At 42.2% G+C, this 6,460-nt stretch overlaps 1 long non-coding RNA gene across 1 annotated transcript; it reads right to left on the reverse strand.

Moving 5' to 3' along the window:
- Positions 1-3,884: 3,884 nt before the first annotated feature.
- LOC143121263 (uncharacterized) lies at positions 3,885-6,174 on the reverse strand. The gene is made up of 2 exons (XR_012986460.1): positions 5,963-6,174; positions 3,885-4,355 (listed from the first exon to the last, which is right to left on the reverse strand). It is a non-coding gene; the product is annotated as an uncharacterized LOC143121263 (long non-coding RNA).
- Between the last annotated feature and the right edge of the window lie 286 nt (positions 6,175-6,460).

Below are 6,460 nucleotides of genomic sequence, written 5' to 3' on the forward strand. Positions count from 1 at the left end.
CATTTTTCTCCTGTTCACTGGCAGCATTGTTAAAGTGGCAGTTATGTCTGTGTGCTTTAAAACTTCATGCGAATGTGTCCCATTTTCACATGCCCCCAACAGACCAAGCTTAAGTGTGCTCGTTGTAGCCATTTTCACACTTGGGTTCCTCTATGGTCCCTTCATTGCATGGATGGTATGGTTTGTCTCGTCACATCACCTGGCAGATCGAGATTTTAGTGAGAGAGAGAGAGTTCACCGGAGCGACAAAGATGTGAAATTTAAGTATTTTTTATTATTTAAGGTGTCAACATAAGGACTAACGTTTCGACGTGTGCATAAGGACTAACGTTTCGACGTGTGCCACGTCTTCATTCATACTCTGATGAAGACGTGGCACATGTCGAAACGTTAGTCCTTATGTTGACACCTTAAATAATAAAAAATACTTAAATTTCACATCTTTGTTGCTCCGGTGAACTCTCTCTCTCTTACTGGATTTGGTCCTCTCCCGTCGATGCGCTAGATGTGACCCGCAGTAGCACGGAGGTACATTTGTTTTCTACGAGATTTTAGTGACTTCTTTCCCTTCGGCTCAATGTTTGCCTGCCTGGTGAGTTTTCGTGTAGTTGCAGACTCTCTGCTGTGTATACCAGTTTGCAGGGACATCGCCCAAAGGAAGCCAACACAGGCAGAAGAACAAGAAAGACATTACAGAGATACTCATTTGGAATCACAACTTAATCATAACTTTTGCAGATGGCATCCTGTGTTTTGGTTTTTCATTTGTTTTTATTTGCGTGCAGATTGTTGGGTCAGAAGTGTCAGTACTGAAGCATGATGTGTTATGTTGCCTGCTGTGCTGTGTGTGTGTGTGTGTGTGTGTGTGTGTGTGTGTGTGTGTGTGTGTGTGTGTGTGTGTGGTGGAGAGACTTTCGTTCACACTTCTTTTCTCTTGCAGCGCACGGCAGAAATCACATTTGTTTGTGTGTGTGTGCATGTTGCATGTGTGGTGTGTGTGTGGCGCGGGTCCTGCACTTTCCTCAAAGTGAAAAAAAAAGGGATCCACATAGTGAGTTGTTTGGTGTCTGTACGCTGTACATCAGGTGTAAATTGTTATGTTCAAACAAGTCAGCTAGGCTAAACGTGTAAATCTGAATATAAATGCAAGAAAAGCCAAGATCCTGTGTCATATGCAATTATTCTTACAGCTACTATTTAATTGGAGATATTCTGTATACAACAAAATTATTTTCCTTTTTCAAACAGTATATATGTCAAGTCCTGTCTTTCAACAGTATATGTCAAGTCCTGTCTTTCAAGTCCTAAATATGAACTGACTATTTTAAATATCAAATAGTCAGTTTATAACCATTTTACACTCTAGCTACCTAGCTTGAGTTGCTGCTGCCAACAGCTAGAGAAGCCAGGCAGCTGCAGTGCTACACCCCTAGAGTGTAGCACTGTAGCTGCCTGGCTGCCGGAGTTTTCCTTCAAGAGGAAAGATGAAACCATGCAATTATGACTCACAGAACGAACGGACAGTGAATGAATAGCAGTTTGACAAAACTCCCATGCAAGACAATATTTAACTGAAAAGCCACTCCACTGTGTGTTCATTACAATGTGTTTGGTGCAAACAGATATGCCAAGCTGTTTGGTGAAATCTAATACAAGCCCAATCAAAAAGGAAATCTTGCTTCGGCAATCATTAGTAACAGTGAGGGTGTAAGTTAACAGATGGATCATTGTGTAACAGAACAGAAGCAAAAAAAGAGAATGTTTTTTAGTTAATTACAACCCTTGATGAGGTTTTGTCATGATGTCCTGAAGGGTTTCAAACACTGGCCTATTTGACCTAAGAAGCCTACTTTGTATAGTATTTAAAAATGAAATGACATTAACTTTAATCATGTCATAAATGAAACAGCTCCTCACCAACCAAATCAAACACCCTCATTATATATCTTGTCCTGATAACAACCAGACTAACAAGCACTATCTAGAACTAATCGTATGATCTGTGAAAGTCTTCTAGGACATTACTGGTATAGTGAGAGAGAAAACATTTTATTTGTGAAAATGAGACATAACCCTTTAATGTTAGAGAGTTGGAGAGTGTTGCAGGTAGGCTTCACCCTTCTTTGTAACTCACCTGGTGGCTGGGTCTAGCTGAGAATGGGGAATTCAGTGAAGTCCTGCACCACAGCAACGCACACTTTGGCTCCGCATGCCACCTAGTGGTCAATTTGAATAACACACGGAGGAACACGGGAGAACCTGGACCTAGGCCTAGTTTCCGCTGGGAGACAGACAGACATGATAACGAATGAGAAAAAAGACAAAAACAAAATAAAAAAAACGCAACGAAAAACATCAGTAACCATAATACATATGTTAAAACAATAAAAAAAAATCATCACAGTAGTTGAAATATGGATACAGAATTATAAACATAATTTATTGTTTTGTTCCTTATATTCGGTTTTCTGAATGTTGCATTTTCTTTTAAGCTGTTTTTTCTTTTTTTAACTTTTTAATCTTAACTTTTTAAAATCCTAAGAAGCACATTGGCCGTTGGCGCGCACAGTAGGACAGGGTGCTGTTTAATGTGAATGAAATGGGAGTGTCTTTGGTGTTCAATTTCACACCGTGCCACCTCGAGGGCGAATGTTCTGGCACTTTTAAGCATCACCACAACACTTCCCACACATTCTCTGACAAGCCACACCACGGAGAGACTCGCCAAAGACAAGTGCAAAACACAAGTGTGCTCGTCCCAAAACTCGGACGAAATGGATGGAAGCAGTAGGCAACTCACCATGACCGGTCATGCCCCTTCTCTCTCAGTGGGTGGGCCTACAAATGCCAGCATCACGTCTCCGTCCGCCACCCCTCTTCCTCCGGGCGGCCGCGGCGGCAGCCTGCAACCCCTCGCTAGAGAGAGGCTATCCCCGGACTCCCAAGTGCGCCCGGTCTCGAAACCATGGCGTTGTGTCGGCGCTGAAAGGACACAAGCACTTCTGCCGCTGGAGGGAGTGCGTGTGCGCCAAGTGCACGCTCTTTACAGAGAGGCAGCGCGTGATGGCCGCGCAGGTGGCTCTTCGGCGGCAACAGGAGGAAAGTGAGGCGCGAGAGCTGCAGTTCATGTACACCGGTCCTGGGGCGACGGAGCCCGGAGTTACCCTCACCTCGACAGCCGTTGGTTCAGGTGCTCCAGGCCTGACCTCCGCAAGACCAACCTCATTTGATCCCTTTGGAAATGGAGACCATAAAGACGGTATGTTTCCCACCAAAACCATGCGTCATTGCGCATAAACATACGATTATATAATTCCATATACAACCCCAAAACAGAAAAAGTTGGGACGTTGTGTAAAATGCAAATAAAAACTAAATGTGATAATATTGTCTCGTCTCGTAAACCCATATTTAGCAGCAAAAAAGACACAGACAACATATCTAATGTTGAAAATGAAAATGTGCACAATTTCATGGAAAATATTTTGTTCTCTGTCGAATACAGCTGCATTTTGAGGTCTGAACAAAACCGTTCAGGAGTTATTTCAGACAAAGTTGAACGTGCGTTTTCTTTCATACTCTTTCCATACAACTTTGGCGTCTTACGTTAACATAAAATGTCATGCGGACAATTTGGTATTTGTCTTACTGTGGCAGTGGCCTGATACTTGATGCCTCATACTGATTAAAATGTCCTTGTGGATGAATAATTTACTTTAATAGTCCAGGGTTATTGAACAGAATTCTCGTCTGACATTAATGTTATGCGTGAAAATATTTTAAGAAGAAAATAAAAACTTTCCCGTTGCTTGCAGTGAATCCATGGTGGCTATAGAACAAGGGAATAAGCATGCTCAAAGAACAAAAAACCAAAAACACTCATATTCTGAGACACTCAAGCTTTATTTTCATCATGTCTTTTTGAAGGACATTTGACATAACCTGAATCTCGCCAGATGAATTTCGTTCCGCTTAGCTCCGCCTAGCTTCACTCACATCCGATGAGTGGAGCTAGGCGGAACGAAATTCATCTGGCGAGAGTCAGGTTACATTTGACAGGCCATGCAGTGAAAACTGAGCGGAGGCGAGCGGTGACTACTCGGAGGAGGTGAGCTGCCGCGTGCGCCACAGCTCCACTTCACTTGCTCCCCATGATATCTTAGATTGCAGTAGGCCAGTGCGGGGAAACAGCTGGTTCTCTCTGTCTGCGTCCAGGTGGAAGGACAGTTGATCTCGCCGCGTCGTTGCCGTTTGAAGAGAGAACAGTGGTGGGATGCCATCCTGGAGACGTCAGCCACCTAGCAGTTGCTCTTGGCCCGTGTCTCCTCTTCCAGGCATCATGGCAAAGCCCACATCTGAAATGAAATGGTCAAAATAGCCATACTTGAGAGACCATACTTGAGAGTATTAGGGCCACCACACAGGAAGAAAAATAATATTTTTGTCGTGACGAGAGTTAAACTCTGTCGACTTCGATATTAAGCTCGAAAATTCGAGAATAAAGGTGAAATATCTTATGGAATTTAGCTTTTTTTCTCAGTCGCTTTGTTGTAACCTATTTTTCGGATCATCATTAACATTTGCTCAACAGAACAGTTAGTTCATCTCTAAAAACAATTAGCGCAACTGCACCGCATAATGGAGCAAAACCACGTTGGCCTGCAGTATTTTGCTCAAAATGCTTTGTTTATGTCAAAGCAAGTATTTAGCCTAGATCAATGAAACTGTTAGTGCAATATAAGTTCTTACGCCATTGTTTATGCCAAGAAGATAGTCAAACTGTTTTGTCTTGTTGTCATTATGACCGTTTAGGCCTACTTATATTTTTTAATGAACAATATGAGAGGCACCACTATTTTCTATGTGACATAGTTATTTAAAAACTACAAAGATGTACATTATTGTGTGTGGAGGGGGTTGTAAGCAAGTGGTATGTTTCAAAGCTTTTCCTGTTGACAGACATTGTCGTGTATAAAGTATACAAAGTTTAAAGAAAACAAATTCTTTGATTTGCAGCATTGTACAACATGATCAATTTACAAAATCCCCCTTGGTCAGAGCTGTGCATAACTTTCTGTACATCCTGACATTCCTGAGATCACATGTAGCCTATTATAACATCTATGACTGCTAGTTCAGCACATTTGCAAGTAATGACACAAGCGATGAAGTAAGGGCGCTTTGTTGTATGGGTACTATTCAGCACGTGCATTTTGACCAACATGGCATCAGGAATTGAGAATGTGAAAAACAGCAGACATTTGTACAAAATCAGCGGCAAGGACGCACTAAAGCACTGCTGTTTGTTCAAGATAGAGAAACTTTTTCAATGTGGGGACAAGTGATAAGATGATATGGAGTTTGAACAAACAATTTTGAGCATTTCAATTCTGATCTGAGATTTGCGCCAAAGCGACTGCGAAAAACGAATATCGACGTGTCCATATTAAAGTTGAATTTTCAAAAATGAAGTCGATATATCATGTAGACTTTAATATCGACATTTCGTTTTTATTCTCGAGTCTCGACAATCAAAACTAATTACCAGTCCGTGTTTATGCGCTAAAAGAGCGAGGATTTCCTTGTTGCTAAACCCGATTATGAAGTAGCCTAAAATATCACCAAATCATGTAGCCTACACAAGGCATTTTGTTGAGTTGTCGGCCAACAAATCAGTCTGAGACCGACTGTCCGATTCAGTGCATCTATGGAGCGGTCGCTCTCTCTCCAAGCTTTTGATGCACATGTTAAGAATAAAGATGTCAACTTTATTTTCGACGTTTCTACTTTAATCACGACATGTCGACTATTATCTGGACTCGTCGAGATTAAAGTCGACATGATAGTTCAACTTTTTTCTCGAAATTTAGAGTTTAATGTCGACATGTCGACTGTAGCAATAAGAAAACAACACTGAATAGAAGGAAGGGAAATAGAAAAGAAACTCCGACTCCGATCCTACCTCTACGGTATAGTAAGTAATCCGTAAGCCCCAGAAGAGTGAGAGCGGGTCCTCGCCGGTCCGTCCTGCGTCCCAGCCCAACAGCACTGTAAATGTGCCTGCGCTGTAGGTCGCTTGCAAAGCCATCCGCTGTAGTACCCATTTGAGTGTGCGCACCAAAATGTCTCGGCAGAGGAAGAAAGCCATTGGGTAGCAATCGACAGCTGACGAGGTCCGTCCTGCCATCTTGTAGCGAAGATGTGAAGTGTGCCCCCTATATATAGTCAGCAGCTCCAAACTTTTTCCCGCGTAGCCTACCACCACGCCCTGACTCAGCTCGCATAGCCTACCCCCAACCCCGACACATAAACACGTAGCACATTCTATCGACGCATTCATCATGTTTACAGTAATTGATGATGATGATGATGATAACAGGATAACAAATAACACAAATCAAAATGTGCAACTTATGAGCTCTCACATAAAAAAAAAAACATTGTAGAGAACAACAAACAC

This window comes from Alosa pseudoharengus, unplaced genomic scaffold (assembly GCF_046254945.1).
Source record: "Alosa pseudoharengus isolate Yale_2024_CS ecotype anadromous, Long Island Sound unplaced genomic scaffold, YU_APseudo_1.1 YU_APseudo_1.1_scf_13, whole genome shotgun sequence".
NCBI lineage: Eukaryota > Metazoa > Chordata > Actinopteri > Clupeiformes > Clupeidae > Alosa > Alosa pseudoharengus.